The sequence below is a fragment of the Bidens hawaiensis genome, unplaced genomic scaffold, assembly GCF_021521415.1.
Source record: "Bidens hawaiensis isolate Kalapana, Puna unplaced genomic scaffold, B.hawaiensis_p1.1 tig00007801_1, whole genome shotgun sequence".
NCBI classification, from domain to species: domain Eukaryota; kingdom Viridiplantae; phylum Streptophyta; class Magnoliopsida; order Asterales; family Asteraceae; genus Bidens; species Bidens hawaiensis.
Genome location: NW_027491542.1, coordinates 734016 through 752582, shown reverse-complemented (window position 1 = coordinate 752582; position 18567 = coordinate 734016). Strand labels below are relative to the sequence as shown.

At 37.2% G+C, this 18567-nt stretch overlaps 1 long non-coding RNA gene across 1 annotated transcript in view; it reads right to left on the bottom strand.

Moving 5' to 3' along the window:
* LOC143636166 (uncharacterized) overlaps positions 1–18567 on the bottom strand; it is a 108732-nt gene that overhangs the window by 88316 nt on the left and 1849 nt on the right. Inside the window, exon 2 of the long non-coding RNA XR_013154194.1 lies at positions 12539–12718. This is a non-coding gene — a long non-coding RNA (uncharacterized LOC143636166). The remainder of the gene's footprint in view (positions 1–12538; positions 12719–18567) is intronic.

Here is an 18567-nt window from a genome sequence, read left to right as displayed (position 1 = left end):
AAATAACGAACATTGACCAAACCATTTACTCATACAAATTGACCCATTCAGTTGGACCATTTAAAACTAAAAAACTTCAGTTTTATACCTCATTTCCACCATGAGCATCACGAACAAAGCTTTTCATAAAATCACTATCACTTCAAAAAATTTAGAGCTGAAAATTCTCAGCACCTGCAAAAGTCAAAATATATTAGTCAAATGAACCTTGCTAACTTTAATAAAGTTTACAAATACTTAAATTTTTAGTTCTTATGGTTTATTATATCATCTACGTGTGAATTATGACACATGGAAAAGTAAGAGTAAGCAAGTATGGGAAATTGGGAATAATATACCAAAAGACGGTGGTGGTGGTGGTGGTGGTGGTGTATCTCCTTTAATTTCGCCAAATCCTTGTCATTAGCCACAACACATCGAATCAAAGGCAAGTGAGCCTCTAAACAGATACCATAAAAACTGCACGATTCAACTCAAAATTAGGTTAAAACTTTAAACAACAAACCACATCAGATTACTACAGCTTAATACCTCACAAATCGATGTCATCGGCACTCTCAACCTTTTAATTGCTGCCGTTGATTTACCTTTGCAATAATAAATTTGTGGTTAATTTCAGGCGATTGGGTCAATTGAGACAACGCAATATATATTGTTAACTCCTCCGATTAAGGAGGGGAAATAGAACGTATTATTATAGCTTGAGATTAGAACAAAGAATCTTTAGGGAGAGAAAGAAATATTCGATCTTATTAGTTACTAGTCCCTGATCTATTTGACTATTGGTAATTCTAGTATGAAACTAATACAAATGTAACAATACCCCCTTCCCATTGACCTCAAAAAAACAAAAGAGGGAAAACGAATTCTAAGTTCATCCGCAAATTCCCATGCGGCTTCAGAGATTGGTAAATTCATCCAGTGGACTAAAACTTTTGCAACAGCTTTATTTCCTCGACGCACCACTTTATTATCTAAAATCGCTCGTGGTTGAAAGTGGAACCGAGGTCCTGAAGGTAGAGGATAACTTGGTTGATGACTTCCATGAGCTGACTTAAGAAGTGAGACATGAAATGTGGGGTGTATAAGAGAATATCTTGGTAGATCCAGACGATAAGCCACTGCACCAATACGTTCCAATACTAAGAAGGGTCCATAGTAACGAGGACTCAACTTCTTATTATGATGCAGTTTAAGTGAAGATTGAACATAAGGTCGCAATTCGAGGTAAACCAAGTCCCCAACATTAAACTCCCGATCAGTTCTTTTCTTATCACATAACTGTTTCATACGATTGCGGGCCCGTTCTAAATTCTGCTTTAATTGAGTAATCATGTGTTCTCTGTCTCTGTGGAGTTCTTCCACAGCTGCAATTTGTGTGTCCCCTGGTATATAAGGAATATGGATTGAGGGTTTGAACCCATATAAAGCTTGATACGGAGACATGCATATGGCAGAATGCCATGATGTATTATACCACCATTGAGCTAATGGCAACCACTTCAACCATTGCAATGGAGTGTCCATGCACATACATCTTAGGTAAGATTCTAGACACCTATTCAACACTTCTGTTTGCCCATCAGATTTGGGATGATAGGCACTTGAGTAAGCTAAAGTAATAGCCTGCAATTTCATAAAATCTCTCCAAAACTGACTGATAAAGACAGGATCTCTATCAGATACAATCAAATTAGGACACCCATGAAGTTTGAAAATGTTATCCAAAAATACCTGAGCTACCATAGCTACAGTATAAGGATGAGATAAAGGAATGAAGTGTCCATATTTAGTTAGCCGGTCTACCACTACCAAAATTGTGTCTTTACCCTGCACTTTAGGAAGACCAGAAATGAAGTCCATTGACACATCACTGAAAATGGTCAATGGTAAAGGTAGTGGCTGGAGTAACCCTGGAGATGCCAATGTCTCATATTTAGCCCTTTGACAAATGGTACATTCTTTGACAAATCTATGAACTTCTTTACTGCATCCCTTCCAAAAGAACATTTCTTTAAACCTTGGATAGGGTAGGAATGAACTCGGAATGGCCTCCAGATGGTGAATCATGACACCACTTGATAATGTAATTTCTGAGTATAGAATTATTGGGTACCAATATCTTGTTTTTTCTTCTTAAAATAGCACCATCCCAAGTCAAATTCTTTATAGGTTTTCCTTGCAGAATTTGATTTATAATATGTTGTAAACTCTTATTAGATTCCCACCCTTGTTTCAGTTTATCTAATAAAAGTGGTTGAATAGTACTCAATGTAAGAGATAACAATCCCATACCTTGAACTCTAGAAAGGGCATCAGCCACACTGTTATCAGAACCCTTTTTGTACACTATTTCATAATCATACCCCATAAGTTTGGATAGCCAAGTCTGTTGTAGTGGAGTAATAATTTTCTGGTCGAGTAGATGTTTGAGACTTTGTTGATCAGTCCTAATAATGAAGTGTTTCGAGATCAGGTTATGATGCCAACTTTTTACTGCCAACAGAATAGCTAAGAGCTCTTTTTCATAAACAGATAGAGCCTGTTGTCTAGCAGAGAGAGCCTTACTAATGAAAGCAATAGGATGTTTATCCTGCATAAGGACTGCTCCCAACCCTTTTGCAGAAGCATCTGTCTCTATGACAAACATTTTAGACATGTCAGGTAAGACAAGCATAGGCGGAGTACTTAGAGCCTTTTTTAGTTCATCGAAAGCACTTTGAGCTACAGGGTTCCAATGGAAGGCGTCTTTTTTCAGAAGTTCGGTTAAGGGTTTGGCAATAGTCCCAAAGCCCCTAATAAATCTTCTATAATACCCTGTTAAACCCAGGAAACCCCTTAGTTGTTTAAGGGTAGCAGGTGGTGGCCAATCCTGAATTGCTTTAATTTTGGTAGGATCAGTAGCAACACCATCTCCTGTGATTATATGTCCTAAGTATTCCACCTTAGATCCTCCAAAAAAACATTTGGATCTTTTGGCTTTTAAGGAATTTTGTCTCATAAGTTGTAGTACCCTTTCCAAGTCTATAACATGCTGGTCCATTGTTTGGCTATAGACCAAGATATCATCAAAAAAGACTAAAGTACATTTCCTCAAAACAGGTTTAAAAGTTTCATTCATCAACGACTGAAATGTTGCAGGGGCATTTGTCAGCCCAAATGGTAAAACTAGAAATTCATAGTGGCCTTGATGTGTCTTAAAGGCAGTCTTGTAGATATCATCTTCATACATTCTTATTTGGTGATATCCCGATCTTAGATCTAGTTTGGAGAAAATTGTTGAACCTCCTAATTCATCTAAGAGTTCTTCAATTAAAGGAATGGGAAATCCATCCTTAACGGTTGCATCATTTAATCTTCTATAGTCTATGCACATTCTCCAAGACCTGTCCTTTTTTTTAACCAAAACTACCGGGGCTGCAAAAGAACTGGTACTGTTGTGGATAACTCCAGTATCCAATAATTCCTGTGTCGTTTGTTCAATGACAGTCTTTTGAGTGCTAGGATACCTATATGGCTTAAGGTTTAATGTGACATTTTCATCCTTAAGTTTGATTATATGATCACAGCTTCTAGAAGGAGGTAATCCTGTAGGCACTTCAAAGATATCTTGGTACTGATTTAGAAGGTCATCAATGGTTTTATGAGTTCCAACATCAGATATGTGAGGCTAATGTTGGAGTTGTTCAGTGCCTTCTGTTTTTAAACTGAACAATTGGCCACTAACAATTTTGTTTGGATCTTGAAACCAAACATTTAGCCTCTCCATAGAACATAAACTGACCCCATTAGAAGTGGATCCTTTTAGTTCAAAGGTATGACCATTAATGATGAATTTCATAATCAATGATTTGAAATTCCATATAATATCATTCAAGGTTTGTAACCACTGAATACCCAGTACAATGTCATAGTTACTGAGTGGAATGACCATCATGTCAGCCTTAAACCAACTCCCTTGCATAACCCATTGAAAATCCTTACAGATTTTCATGCAGGGTAGTTTGGTACCATCTGCTATAGTGACTGGCATGTTCCCGACAGATTCTATGGGACAATGTAGTTTATCTACTAATTGTTCATTAACAAAGTTATGAGTTGAACCACTGTCGATAAGAATTTGCAGATGCCTTGTACCAATAGATCCTATAATTTTCATAGTGGAAAAAGAAGATATACCAGTTAATGCATGAAATGAGATATGTGGATCTTGAGTAACTTCATTAAAAAATTGTGGTTCTGTATTTTCCTGTTGAGGCTCATCTTCTTCCATTATTTCAAACAAAAACAGTTGTTTCTTGCCTCTACAATTGTGGCCATGGGTATAACGGTCATTACAGAAAAAACATTCCACCTTTGCCCTTTTGTCTTCCAATTCTTTGCTAGTAAGTCTGCGATTGTGATTTGGTTTATAAGAAGTAACAGGAGCTGCATTAATTGGTGTAGGTAATAAAGGCATTTTCGTAGCATTGGAGCCATAGGTAGGTTTGGATTGAAAGGAATTGGTGGTTGTTTTGGCAGAATAGGTATTGAAAGTGTTCTTGGTTTGAGACATTGTGAGATTAGCTTGATTTTGTAATCTAGCTAGTTTATAGGTTTCTTTAAGAGATTTAGGATCAAGAAGTCTAATATGACATTTGATTTCAGGTTTTAGGCCCTCAATGAATAAACTGCGAGTATACTCTTCTGGTAGGGTTACCTTGTTTAGAAGGAAATCAAATTGATCACATTAGTCCTCCAATTCCCCTGTCTGTGTTAAAGCTTTGATAGCTCCCATAGCATCATCAATTATGGTTGTAGCAAATCTAGCAGTGATGGATCCTGCATAATCAGCCCAGGGTATCTGTGATAATAGTCTTCCACCTTGGGAATTAATATGTGACTGATGCCATTGCAATGCACGCCCTTCCACATGAGCCGCCGCATAACGAACTTTAAATCTTTCAGGTGTTTCATCAATTGAGAAAAAATGTTCACATCGATATAGCCACCCTTCAACATCCGATCCATCGAATTTGGGGAATTCGACCTTTGAAAATCGGTTATTACTTCGGCTGCATCTAGTTTCATCAAATTCTTCCCGCTGATTGTTGTTAATCGTTTCGTTATGTCTAACTGTGTTGTTAGGGTTACCCAATTGATCCAGTTTCTTCAAGATTGACTCCATTTGAGATTTCATCGTTTCCATTTCAGAAGTTTGTTTTTCCGTCGATGCCTTGATTCCGATCAATTCTGTTAGGTTTTGATCTGTTGATGTCTCTAATCGACTGAGGGAAGCTTCGTGTTCCTTAATTGCTCGCTCTAATTCTTGAGTACGAGTGTTCACCATTGAATTATCTTCAATTACTTGATTTGTTGCTGTCGTGAAATTGATCGACACCGCCGTGGAACTGATCGTCGCAGCCGTGAACTGATTGTTGCCGCCGTGAACTGACTGTTTCCGCCGTCTTCTTCAAAAGCTCCGATGAGGATCGGAAAAGCTTTGATACCAATGATAGCTTGAGATTAGAACAAAGAATCTTTGGGGAGAGAAAGGAATATTCGTCAAACAAGCTACCGATCTTATTAGTTAGAGCTGGTAATATAGTCGGTTAACGAATAGATCTCTCTAACTAACAGTTTACAACTAACTAACAGTTTACAAACTAGTCCCTGTCTTTTAACAACTAATACAAACTAGTCCCTGATCTATTTGACTATTGGTAATTCTAGTATGAAACTAATACAAATGTAACATAGGGTGAGAAGAGATGGTAACTACTGTTAACCTCCATGGAAACTGCCGATTGAGGGATGTTAGACGGTACAGATTTAATTTCATGGTTTTCTACGGCTAGAATTGCAGTTCCCTCTTCTTTGGCCATATAATATATAACTAGAGCATTTGTTTAATTTGTGTATGAGTTCACTCTGTATTATATATATGGGTTCACCCAGTCTTTTTACATGAACGTTCTACTAAAAATCCAAAACTCGGTGGGTTCTGGTGAACCCACATTGGATCTGCCCCTGCTTATAGACTATTGTAGTGATCATCAATATTTAATTAACTTCCTACCATCTCAGTTACGAAGGTATAATAATACACAAAAACTGTATACTGTTAAACTTTAGACAAGTGAATCAAGAACATCAAACATGATATTCCATAAAACGTTTATGCGGCTCTTTTTATTAATAAAAAACAAGAAAAAAAATCTTTCTACTCTAAAAACAAAACCTTTTGATGTGTTTATATAACACCCACAACTCTAATCATACTCAAACTAGGAAACATAATCAAACTAGACTTCTAATTTATTTAATAATAAATGAGAGATAACTTTGACACCAAATTATTCAATTTGGTCCCTGAACTTTGGAACCCCACTAGGCCGTTCATTGAGATCTTCCATACCACCCTTATAATTTTCGTATTAACCATTAAGTCCTTCGTTAGTATTGCTCCAAGTTTTAGATATACTTTATGTTAACCTATATGTTACCTATGATTAGATAGAGTGGCCAATGATTTTTGTCTTTTAGCAATAATATGTGCTGGAATTCATGTGGCAGCTTGACTTGGCTGGAAGGAAAGAGGGACAAGATAAGCTGTGTATACTGTTATGTACAGTGTACTTCTATATATGTATTTGTGGGTACTTGTTTCTTGTGCATATATGATTGGGTATGTACAAATTTTCACCCTTTTTTTTAAGGTATGTGAAGGTTGTATAGTTGTATGTTTAATCTTGAGTAACATAATTCTGTCCTTTAAAGAAATTATTATGAACACACATGCATGCTAAATTGCAAATATGCTATCACTATTATTATGTTGGTCCAAAAGAAGTTCATATTATACAATATATACCAATAGCTAGATATTTTGATTGCCATTAGGATATCCTTGATTTCCTATTTGCCAATCATGTAGCGTTGCAACATATTGGGCTCACATCAAACCAATTCAACATATATGATTATACATACGTTACACGCGTATATAGCGAAATACACAGTGTTTGTAACGTGAGTCGTGAGAAGCTATCTAGGACCTTATCATATCACTTTTATAGTTAAAATTTAGACTGTGAAAATTCGTAGTTAAAATTTTGTAGTTAATAATTACGACACCACTTTTTTGCATGTATATATATATATGTATATATATTAATTTAAATTATACCACAAATTGAATATTAACTTTATTCTGTTAAATATGGTATAATATTTTTATATCTTTTTTTAATAAAGAAAAGGACATCTATAAAAGGTGTGACATACTATGTGATACTACTATTATTTACATGGTGTTGTTATCTTATTTTATACGGTGCTGATACGTGTCTATTAATGTATATACGAAGTATTACGGATGTGTGTAAAGTCTGACATATCATACTGTGGTTATCTCATTTTACATGATGTGGTTATGTATGCTAGAAACCTAAACGCCTTAACGGATGCAAAGACACATGCCCGCAAAATCCACCCACGTACAAGTGTAGTCTCCTTATTGTTTTCTACACTTTTTAAACAAAAATATTTCATTGTTTCCTAAAATTTTATACGAAATCCGTTTTGTACCGGAACCTTCCCGTGTAATATATATAGTTAATAATATGTGTGAAATTAGAAGCATCTTTTTTGTAAATCTTTCTTTAGATCTTATCATAATTATTAATGATATTTAAAGGGGGAATAAAAGGAAGGAATAAAATTAAAAAAGACAACATGATAGCCCTCAAGACAACATCATACACAATCATGCAAGAAGTTGCTTACTTTAATTTCATAAAGAAAACAGTACATGCCCGTTTAATCCCTCCTACCCTACTATCTCCTTTATACTCTTCACTTTTACAAAGTGAACGTTGTTCATGTTATATGATCAACAAAAATCTACATAAAACAACCGTTAAAACATACATATATCTTCATATAAACACGACACGCCAACATATTTAGTCCAATAATACGTTTCAAGTCCCGTTCGAGTGTTTAATTTGACACACTTAATCGATTATCGTCGACATAACAAACACTTATTTTGTTAGACAGAAGGAAGGAAATCATCGATGATCGCGATACGATAGTTTTAAATATTCTGATCCTTAACGTTTGTGACAACATAAGAAACATCAAAGTAAGATGTAACTTTCAATCTTTCATCATAGAATCAAAATATATAGTTGAAATGAGAAAAAAAAATGAATATTTAAATATATTACATATAGATGAACATGCTGATCATAAACCTGTTAAAAGTTAAAACACAACTCACATTTATTTTGACCTTTTGCCAATATATGTTCATCGGTATTTCCAAAAAGATAGAAATTAAGAAAATAAAAACATCATAATATCCCTATGATCCAACTCACCAAGAACAATAATAATAATATTATTATTACACTTGAATTAAAGCTAAAACTCATCATCCCATTTTCTTTCCTTTGTTTCTTTTCCTCCGGGTGCCACCACAACCTGTAGCCACCGTATCACCGCCATCATGCCGCATATTCCCATCGTTAGAGATCAACGGCAAGTCGTTTTCTTCATGATCATCAACCGTGGCGATACGAATACATGAACATCTTTGAAGTGATGCAAAAAATGCATTAGCAACACCATTTACTAGCCACATAGCCACTCCATCTAGCTTTGCACACCCGTGGCTCGATGGAGGTCGAACACTAGGCTCTACATGGTTAGGTCCCGTGTGGAAGAAGGTGGTTGTGGTTGTAGCTGCCATGTTTGTAAAACACTAAGAAAGAGAGAGAATTGTATTTCAAAGAGTGAGAGGATATAAAGAACTAAAAGCTTGACATGTTTTAATAAGTGGTTTGGTGATCAAATGGTTTTTTAAAATAATAAACTTTAATTAGTGATAATGATGAAGATTATATATAAAGCTTAATTAATTTGTCAATTAGGTAATTATGTAAGCTGATGCAGCTGGCAAGAGAAAACTTACAGTAGAGGAGGTAAATTTGGAAACAAGTAATTAGTGACGATTTTGTCTTGAAATAATATGGATATATGTTTTTAATTAATTTAAAACCACATATATTTACAAGAATGTAACTGATTTAGTAATAAATAAGTGGGATCAACTAATCAATAAACACCAATCCCATATTTCATTATTCAACCATATTTTTATTCTCGTTTTACTATTAATAATGGGCGGTACTTATTGCTACTTGTTTTGTTAGAAGGATGGAAAGATCTGGACATCCGGAATCATCCTAACGAATTGATCACCTTTTCATTTGAAGAACAAACTGTGGTGGTTTGGCCCGTTCACCTAGGAGAAAAGCACAAATAGAAAAATCCCTTGACTCAACCCGAAACAAAATCCTCTAGACGAGACTCCAATTTACGACCTTGCGTAAGAAAAATCTATTGGGCCCACTAAACCAATTGCTACTTTTCCTCTAAATTTTAAGATATTTGAAACCACAAAATTATTTCTAATAACAAAGTAAATAGAAATACACTAGCTACAACTCCACGAAAAGTTACAATAGTCCGTAACCATTGTTAATTAGTGATTTTAGTGTCATCATACAATTTGGGTAACCAGATTTTTACCAAATGAGAATTCACGATTTACATTGGTATACATTAGGAGGTGTGGAATAAACATATGTCCAATCATGTTGTGACTTTGATACTAATAAACCTCTATATATTATGATTTCAATATCATTGGGTTCCAAGGGGCGCCCCTTGGCAGGTCTTTGGTACTAATAAACTGTTTGTTCTCATTTACATTATAGGAAATACAAGAACTTTATTACTTTCAAATACAGTTAATTCTTTGGTTATAATATGTTCAGATAGATGCATAGAGGATGATAGCGTGTGATTAGGGGTATAAACGTATAATTAGTTAATATTCTGTTAGTTATGGTAGGATTGTATTTCCTTGTATTTGATTGATCCTCCTTGATCTTAGGAGTGATTTGTGTAAACTTCAGTATATATTTTTATCAATACAATCCCTCAAGATCATTAAGGTTGTTTACTTTATATGGTATCAGCCTAACATCGGCCCTCTCTCGCTACCCTTCTCTACCGTCCTCCCTTCACCTTCTATCCATGACCGATCAATCTTCCTCCTCTGCCAGCTCAGAGTCACTCTCCATGAGTACTCTTCTCCATCTTGTTACTCTAAAACTCACTCCAAGCAATTACCTAGTTTGGAAGAATCACATGCTTCCTATTTTCGCCTTTCAAAACCTTCTTCATCACATTGACGGGTCCGTTCCTCAGCCCACATCAACAATCACTGTTGAAAATAAAATTGTTCCAAATCCAGAGGTAGCTACCTGGATGACTCAGGATTGAAAGGCGGTTATTATTCTTAATGCTTCGTTGAGTGAAGAAGTCGCATATGAAGTGCTTGGTATTTCGGGTGCCCGCAATCGCATTAGAATCTACTTTTTGCAATTTATCGGTTGAGCGCATGTACTCTCTCAGGGATACCCTTCGACAACTAACCAAAGGTACTTCCTCTGTTTCTGAATACAGTCACAAATTTAAAGGTACTTGTGATCAGCTTGCGGCTATCGGTGAACCGGTGCTAGAGAGGGACAAACTGCACTGGTATCTTTGTGGGCTCGGTCCCTCTTTTGAAAACTTCTCAGTTTTTATCCTAGCAATAAAACCTGCACCTATGTTCCGAGATCTAGTTACCCAAGCGGAAAGTCATGAACTTTTTTGGCAAACCATTCACGGCAGCAGCAACAACAGTGCCCCAGTGGCCTTTGCTGCACAACAGTTCCGAGGTGGAAGCTCTCGGGGTCGATATAATCGTAACAATCAGACTCAGAGCTCTACTAATGACCCAGGGGAAACTCCTCAAATAACCATGGTCGCTCGTTTGACAAGAGCCCCCCTAAATGCCAAATTTGTTGACCCAGGGTCACTATGCCACCGCCTGCCCCGATTTATACAAATATGCTAAACGTCACTCGCCTCCTGATGAAGATTTGGCAAAGGCTTTTCATGCCCAGTGTCACGTAACCAATAACTCCCCGGACTGATGTCGATTCTGGAGGAACAACCCATATGTCTCCAGATTTTGACTCTCTACACCATTCCGCCCCCTACCATGGTAATCACGGAGTTACATTCGAGAATGGTATGTCTCTTCTTATTACCCACATGGGTACTTCAATTCTTTTAAATAATATTAAACTACAGGATGTTTTGGTCATTCCAAATTTGACAAAGAAATTATTATCGTTCAGCAAATTAACTTCCGATTATCCGGTTGATGTACTGTTGTCTCAACCTTTCTTTCATATTTAGGATCGGGTGACAAAAAGAATTCTGGCTAAAGGGGTGTGTGAGAATGGCTTGTATGTGTTGAAAGAGACGCCTCAAGCCTTGGTCACTACAATTGCAAATCGTGCTTCTTTTGAACTTTGGCATGCCCGCTTGGGTCACGTTTGTTTTGATTCTATTTCAATTTTGCATAAATTGGGGGTGTTATCTGTTACTTCTGTTTTGCCCAAACCTAATATTTGTGTTTCTTGTCAATTGGCTAAAAGCCAAAGACTTTCATTTGACGTTAATTTAAAACGATCATTGCATCCGTTGGATCTTATTCATTGTGATTTGTGGGGTCCGTCTCCTGTTGGGTCAAGAGATGGCTATTTATATTATGTTGTCTTCATTGACGATTTTTCCAGGTTCACATGGTTCTATCCGCTAAAGGCAAAAACGGGTTTTTATGCAGTTCTCACAACCTTCATCAATCTTGTTCAAACACAATGCGGGCGAAAAATAAAAGTTTTCCAAAGTGATGGTGGCACCGAATTTACTAATCACACGGTTCGTCAAATCTTTGAAGATAATGGCACTCTTCACCGGTTTTCGTGTCCTTACACGCCTCAAGAAAATGGGCGTGCGGAAAGGAAACATCGGCATATTGTGGAAACGGGCCTTGCTGTCACACCCCAACTTAGGGCCTAGGCGTGTGACCACAAGTAGGTACCTGTTTTGTAAATATATAAGAGTTTATGGGTTTATTTTAGCGGAAGACTTTAGGTTGAATATAATATTAATTTACATTGAAAATTCACTCGGGAATTAATTACCCGAGTATTAGTTTACAAAAGATATGTTTTCATATTACAAGGATTTATATAAAAAACGGAGCCATCTTGTACGCGCTTCTATCTTCAATAAGACTCCAATCCTTGTTAATGCTACTTATGCTTAATTACCTGCAATGGGTTGGAAAAATACATCAACTATATGCTGGTGAACACGTATGACTCAATAAAACATTTTGAATGACGATTACAATACAAATGTAGTTTTCTTGACAATCTCAGCGGAAGCATTTCTACTTCCGGTATATGTACCACTGCCCTACACACACAACGGTATTCCCCGAGCCAAATGGCCCTAAACTGAGAACTGGTCATGACCGTTTAAGCTCGCGGTTTCATTGCCTTTGATTGATTGATTGAGCTTTAACAGTTATGTTTGGATCCAGACACATGCGTATTCGGTCTGAGTTGATATTATTATCTACTTTGTATTATAACGTTTTAGAGATTTCATTATCTCATGTAGACATTGATTGACTCGTTAAGACAAACACCCGTTCGTCTTATTGAGTATAAATATGATTTGACTGATTGAAAAGGTTAACGTATTCACGTTATAAAAGGTTTGAACGTATTCACGTTATAAAAGGTTTGAACGTATTCACCTGTATCGTCGGTGTTGGAAACCTTGACTGATTGATTGATTGTGAATGATACTTAACCTATACATAAATAGGTTTGTATGAATGTTTTGAATGATGTTAAGCTATGATTGTAAGCTTAACCTTGAACTCGTTTATCTTTGATTGTGAATGAAAAATACTTGTTTTATGTGACGTTTGATATAGCATGCTTTGGCCTAATAGGTTCTATCACGTTGGTAAATTTCTCCAGGTAAGTAAACGGGTCCCTCAGTTGATTGGGATTTATGCGAATTACTTTTCCTTAGGCAAGAAACTTACTACTAGTGATATCCCCCTTCCAGTTACTACATGCCCGTCAAAATATATCTTTTGTTTAACATTACTTAATCATAAAGTAATATTTTATGAAAACTTGATTGTGAATGAATGTTTGTAAAATACGATCAAGGTTAAAGGACATAACCTCGATTGATAGTCTAAGCTATAATTCAAATAACTTAAACATAACTCCTACCTTAATTCGGATGCTTAAATTGATAATAAGAAAAAGGTAGGATCTTGATCTACTTGCTTAAGTGATTGCTACTTGATTATAACTTTGTTTCTTGCACGAATTACGAGAAAACAGCACGTCGGCTCGTTACGGCAACGAGGCAAGCTTTCCAATTCTATGTGTGTGTAAAGAGAGGTGTGTTTGGGATGAATGAGGCTCATACCCGTCACCCCCCTTTTATAGCCATTTTTGGGCCCTGTCGCGTACCGCGCCCGGTCCTTTGGGACTGGTCGCGTACCGTGACGCCGCAATATTGCGCCGCCTTATGCGGTGGTGACACGTGGCCTGTCACATTGCGCCACGTGTTGACACGGTGTTGGACACGCGTCCGATGACTCAGCAACCCCATAGTGCTACGCGATGGGTTTGATTGTTATCCCGTCACGTACCGCGACGGAAGGAGATTTCCAGAATTTTCATTTTTAGTCCGTGAACTTTCTAAGTTAGTACATTTAGGCTTATATTAAAGAGGGTAGAAGACGCGGTGTTACATCCTCCCCACCTTTTGAATAATCTCGTCCTCGAGATTTATTGGAATAAATTGGGATATTTCTTCTTCATTTCTGACTCGAGCTCCCACGTATACTCGGGTCCTCGTCTTGAATCCCATTTGACTTTCACAAGCTTGAGTCGTTTGTGTTTAAGAAACTTAATCATACTATCTTCTATTTGAATCGGTCGTTCTACAAATTTAAGCTTCTCGTTGATCTTGACATATTTCAATGGCATAACAAGGGTTTCGTCGGCTAAACACTTGCGTAGATTGGATACGTGAAATACGTCGTGAATTCCCTTCATTTCTTCGGTAACTCTAAACGATAAGCAACTAGTCCAATTCTTTCAAGTATCTTGAATGGTCCAACGAATCTTGGACTTAGTTTTCCTTTCTTCCCGAATCGGACGACACCTTTCCAAGGCGACACTTTCAATAAAACTCTATCGCCTTCTTTAAACTCTAAAGGCTTGCGACGAACATCCGCATAGCTCTTTTGTCTATCTCTTGCTGCCTTTAATCATTCTCGGATTTGTATAACTTGATCAGTGGTTCTTTGAACAATTTCAGGTCCTGACAACTGACTATCACCTGTTTCTGACCAACATACAGGTGTTATACACTTACGCCCATATAATGCTTCGAATGGTGCTGCTTAGATACTCGTATGATAACTATTATTGTACGAGAATTCCATCAGTGCAAGATGAGTGTCCCAACTTCCTCCTAAGTCGATAACACATGCACGAAGCATATCTTCCAAGGTTTGAATTATACGTTCACTTTGGCCATCAGTTTGGGGATGATATGTGGTACTTAAGTTTAATCGAGTCCCCATAGCTTTTTGAAAGCTGGACCAAAAATTTGAAGTGAAACGACTATCTCTATCAGAAATGATGGATAGCGGCACACCATGTAAGGATACTATGTTTTCGACATATAAATGTGCTAGCTTATCCATACTAAACGTCTCTTGAATTGGAATAAAATGGGCATACTTGGTAAGTCTATCAACAATAACCCAGATCGCATCATTTTGACGAGAAGTCTTAGGTAACTTCATGATGAAATCCATAGTTATCATATCCCATTTCCATATCGAGATTTTCGGTTGTTGTAGTAATCCTAACGGCTTTTGATGTTCAGCTTTCACTTTAGAACATGTCAAGCACTTAGCTACATACAAAGCAATGTCTTTCTTCATCCCGATCCACCAATAATCATCTTTTAAATTGTGATACATCTTGTCACTTCCCGGATACATCATATACTTTGACTTGTGTGCTTCTTCTAAAATCTTATCTCATAGACTTCCGATCATCGGTACCCAAATCCTTGTACCGAGTCTAAATATTTCATCACTTCCTTTGACTAGTTGATCGATTGTACCATTCTCTTTTTCGGCTTTAATATTTCCTTCTTCTAGTGCCAACTTCTGAGCTTCTTTGATCTGACTAGCTAAATCAACTTTAAGTTCTAGTCTAAGAGCTCGAACTCTCTTGGGCTTTTCATGTTCTTTTCTACTTAAAGCGTCAGCCACAATATTCGCCTTTCCTTCATGATATATGATCTCACAGTCATAATCATTAAGCGTTTCCATCAAACGCCTTTGTCTCATGTTCAACTCTTTTTGATCAAATATATGCTTCAAACTTTTGTGATCAGTGTATACTGTGAATCTTACACCATACAAGTAATGTCGCCATAATTTCAACGCGAAGATTATAGCACCCAATTCAAGATCATGTGTGGTGTAATTCTTTTCATGAGCTTTCAATTGTCTCGAAGCATAAGCAATCACTTTCTTTCCTTGGATCAAAACACTTCCCATTCCCGTGTGCGAAGCATCACAGTAGATGATAAAGTTTTCTAGCCCTTCCGGCAAAGCCAGAATCGGTGCATTAGTTAACTTTTGTTTTAGTGTTTCGAATGCTTCCTCTTGCTTCGGTCCCCATTCAAACTTAATTGCTTTCCTTGTGAGTAAAGTTAATGGAACAGCTATTCGAGAGAAGTCTTGAATGAATCTTCTATAGTATCCGGCTAAACCTAGAAACTTCGGACTTGAGTCGGTGTCTTGGGTTTCTCCCATTTGGTTATAGCCTCAATATTTGCTGGGTCTACTTGAATACCCTTCTCGTTTATAACATGACCAAGAAATTGTACTTCGGACAACCAAAATTCACATTTCGAGAATTTGGTGTATAATTTCTCGTTCCTTAGGGTTTCAAGTATGATTCTAAGATGAACTTGATGATCGTCTTTGGATTTTGAATAAACAAGGATGTCATCGATGAAAACAATAACAAACTTGTCCAAATATGGCTTACAAATCCGATTCATCATGTTCATAAAAGCTGCTGGAGCATTAGTGAGTCCGAAAGACATCACAGTGAACTCATAATGTCCATATCGAGTTCTAAAGGCTGTCTTTGGTATATCTTCTTCTTGCACCTTCAATTGATGGTAACCCGATCTCAGGTCAATCTTGGAAAAACAACTTGCTCCTTGAAGCTGATCGAACATGTCATCAATTCTTGGTAATGGATACTTGTTCTTGATCGTAACCTTGTTCAGTTCTCGGTAATCTATACACATCCTCATCGATCCGTCTTTCTTCTTTACGAACAAAATCGGGGCTCCCCACGGTGACGAACTCGGTCGTATAAATCCTTTCTCTAATAATTCATCTAATTGTTTCTTCAGCTCCTTCATTTCCGTTGGTGCTAGACGATAAGGTGATTTGGCAATTGGTGATGTTCCTGGCACGAGGTCTATCTTAAATTCTACTTCTCGATCAGGCGGGGCTCCTGGTAGCTCATTAGGAAATACATCTTGAAATTCGGACACAATTGGCACTTCCTCCATCTTCTTTGGTTCGGATTCTTTGATTACATAGGCTATGAATGCGAGGCATCCTTTACCTATGCAATGATTTGCTTTGATCTTAGAAATGATTCCTACCTTTCCTCCTTCTTTATCTCCGGTTATACGAATGGTTTTATTATTGGGTGTTCGAATGGCGATGGATTTATCGTTACATAGGATACGGGCTTGATTAAACGATAACCAGTCCATACCTAAAACTACATCAAAACCTGCTAATGTCATGGGTAACAATCGGACAGGTATGACGTGATTGGCTAAAGAAATTGTGGCATTATCTAAAGCCTCGGTTATTCTACTTATGTTACCATCAGCAGTCTCGACTTCATAATGTTTATCTAATTTAACTAAGGGCTCATTTAATAGACTACAAAATTTATAATCTATAAAGCTTTGGTTTGCACCCGAGTCAAATAGAACTCTAGCATAAACATTATTTATAGGAAACGTACCGGTGATCACGTCCGGTATGTCGGCTGCTTTTTGAGTGTCTAACATAAAGACACGAGCGTTTTCTTTCTTGGCATCGGTCTTCGTACCGCTGCCACTTGCACCAACTGTCACTACCGTTGTCTTCTTCTTTGGACACTCAGTACTATAGTGTCCATTCTCACCACACTCAAAGCATACTTCTGTCTTTTTCCGGCAATCTGCTTCCGAGTGTCCCGGTTTCTTGCAGAATCCACATACCACTGTGTTAGTTGGTCGAAGACATCTACCGTAATGTATCCTTCCGCACGACTTGCAAATGGGGCGACTATACACAAATCCTCCATCTCTTTTCTTCTCCGTCTTTTTCACCTTTTCACCCACACTTGTTTTTCCATCATCCTTCTTCCTCTCATCTCGGTTCCTCAACATCCCGTCCATCAAATATCTGGCCAATTCCATGGCAGATTCCGTCATGGTCGGCATATGTGATCGAACTAAGTCACGGATCTCAATTGGCAATCCGTAAATATAGCACGTCACTTTATTGATTTCAGGAGTGACCAAGTGAGGTACGATTCTACAATACTCAAGGAACTTGGTGTTATATTCCTTGAGATTGGTTCCCACAACCTTGTGGTTCCACAGCTTGGTTTGAATCTGATCCATTTCGTTAATTGGACAGAACTTCTTCATTACCATAGCTTTTAATGTTGCCCAGTCTAGATTGTATAAGTTTTCTCTACCCTTGATTCCAATCAGGGTATTCCACCACTCTAATGCCTCCCCCTTGAACATCTGGGAGGTATATTGCACCTTCTCGCTTTCCGTACACTTGCTTATTAGTACAATCGATTCCATTTCCTCCAACCATCGGAGGGTATGTATCACTCCTTTATCCCCATGGAACTCTTTGGGATTATAAACTTTGAACACCTTGAAATCACAACCTTCATGTATTTTTAATTTTTTCGTCTTTTCACGGAGATCGTTTTCAGCAGTCGAGCTTTCATCACTCGCTTCTTTCTTTTTCGGTTCTTTCTCTTTCTTACTTTCCTTCTTTTTCGATTCCTTTTTAGATTCTTTCTTTGATTCTCTTTTCGAAGTAGCAGATTCGCTCTTACTTCGACTTGTTCTTTTGTTAGAATGCGAGGCAGTACAACTTTGGTCATGTTTCAATATTTCATAGATTGGATTCACGGCCTCTTTTATCAGATCATGGACACCAAGCACATAATTTTGTGGCATGGCTTGTATATTTTCCGCAATTGCTTTTTCTTGCATGATTTCTTCGATTGCCTTTCCTTTATTGTTTACTTGAGTTTCTTGATTACTATTTGCTTTAGACATGTTGTTACATAAATAAAACAAAATTTCAGAAAAGACACACTTTATATTACATTTATTTATCTTACAAGAAAAAGATCACAACAACTACAACAGTATATAGCTATGATTTCTAATCCTTAATCCATTTTGTAACAAGATTTTTCATCTTGTCACATTTCTTGG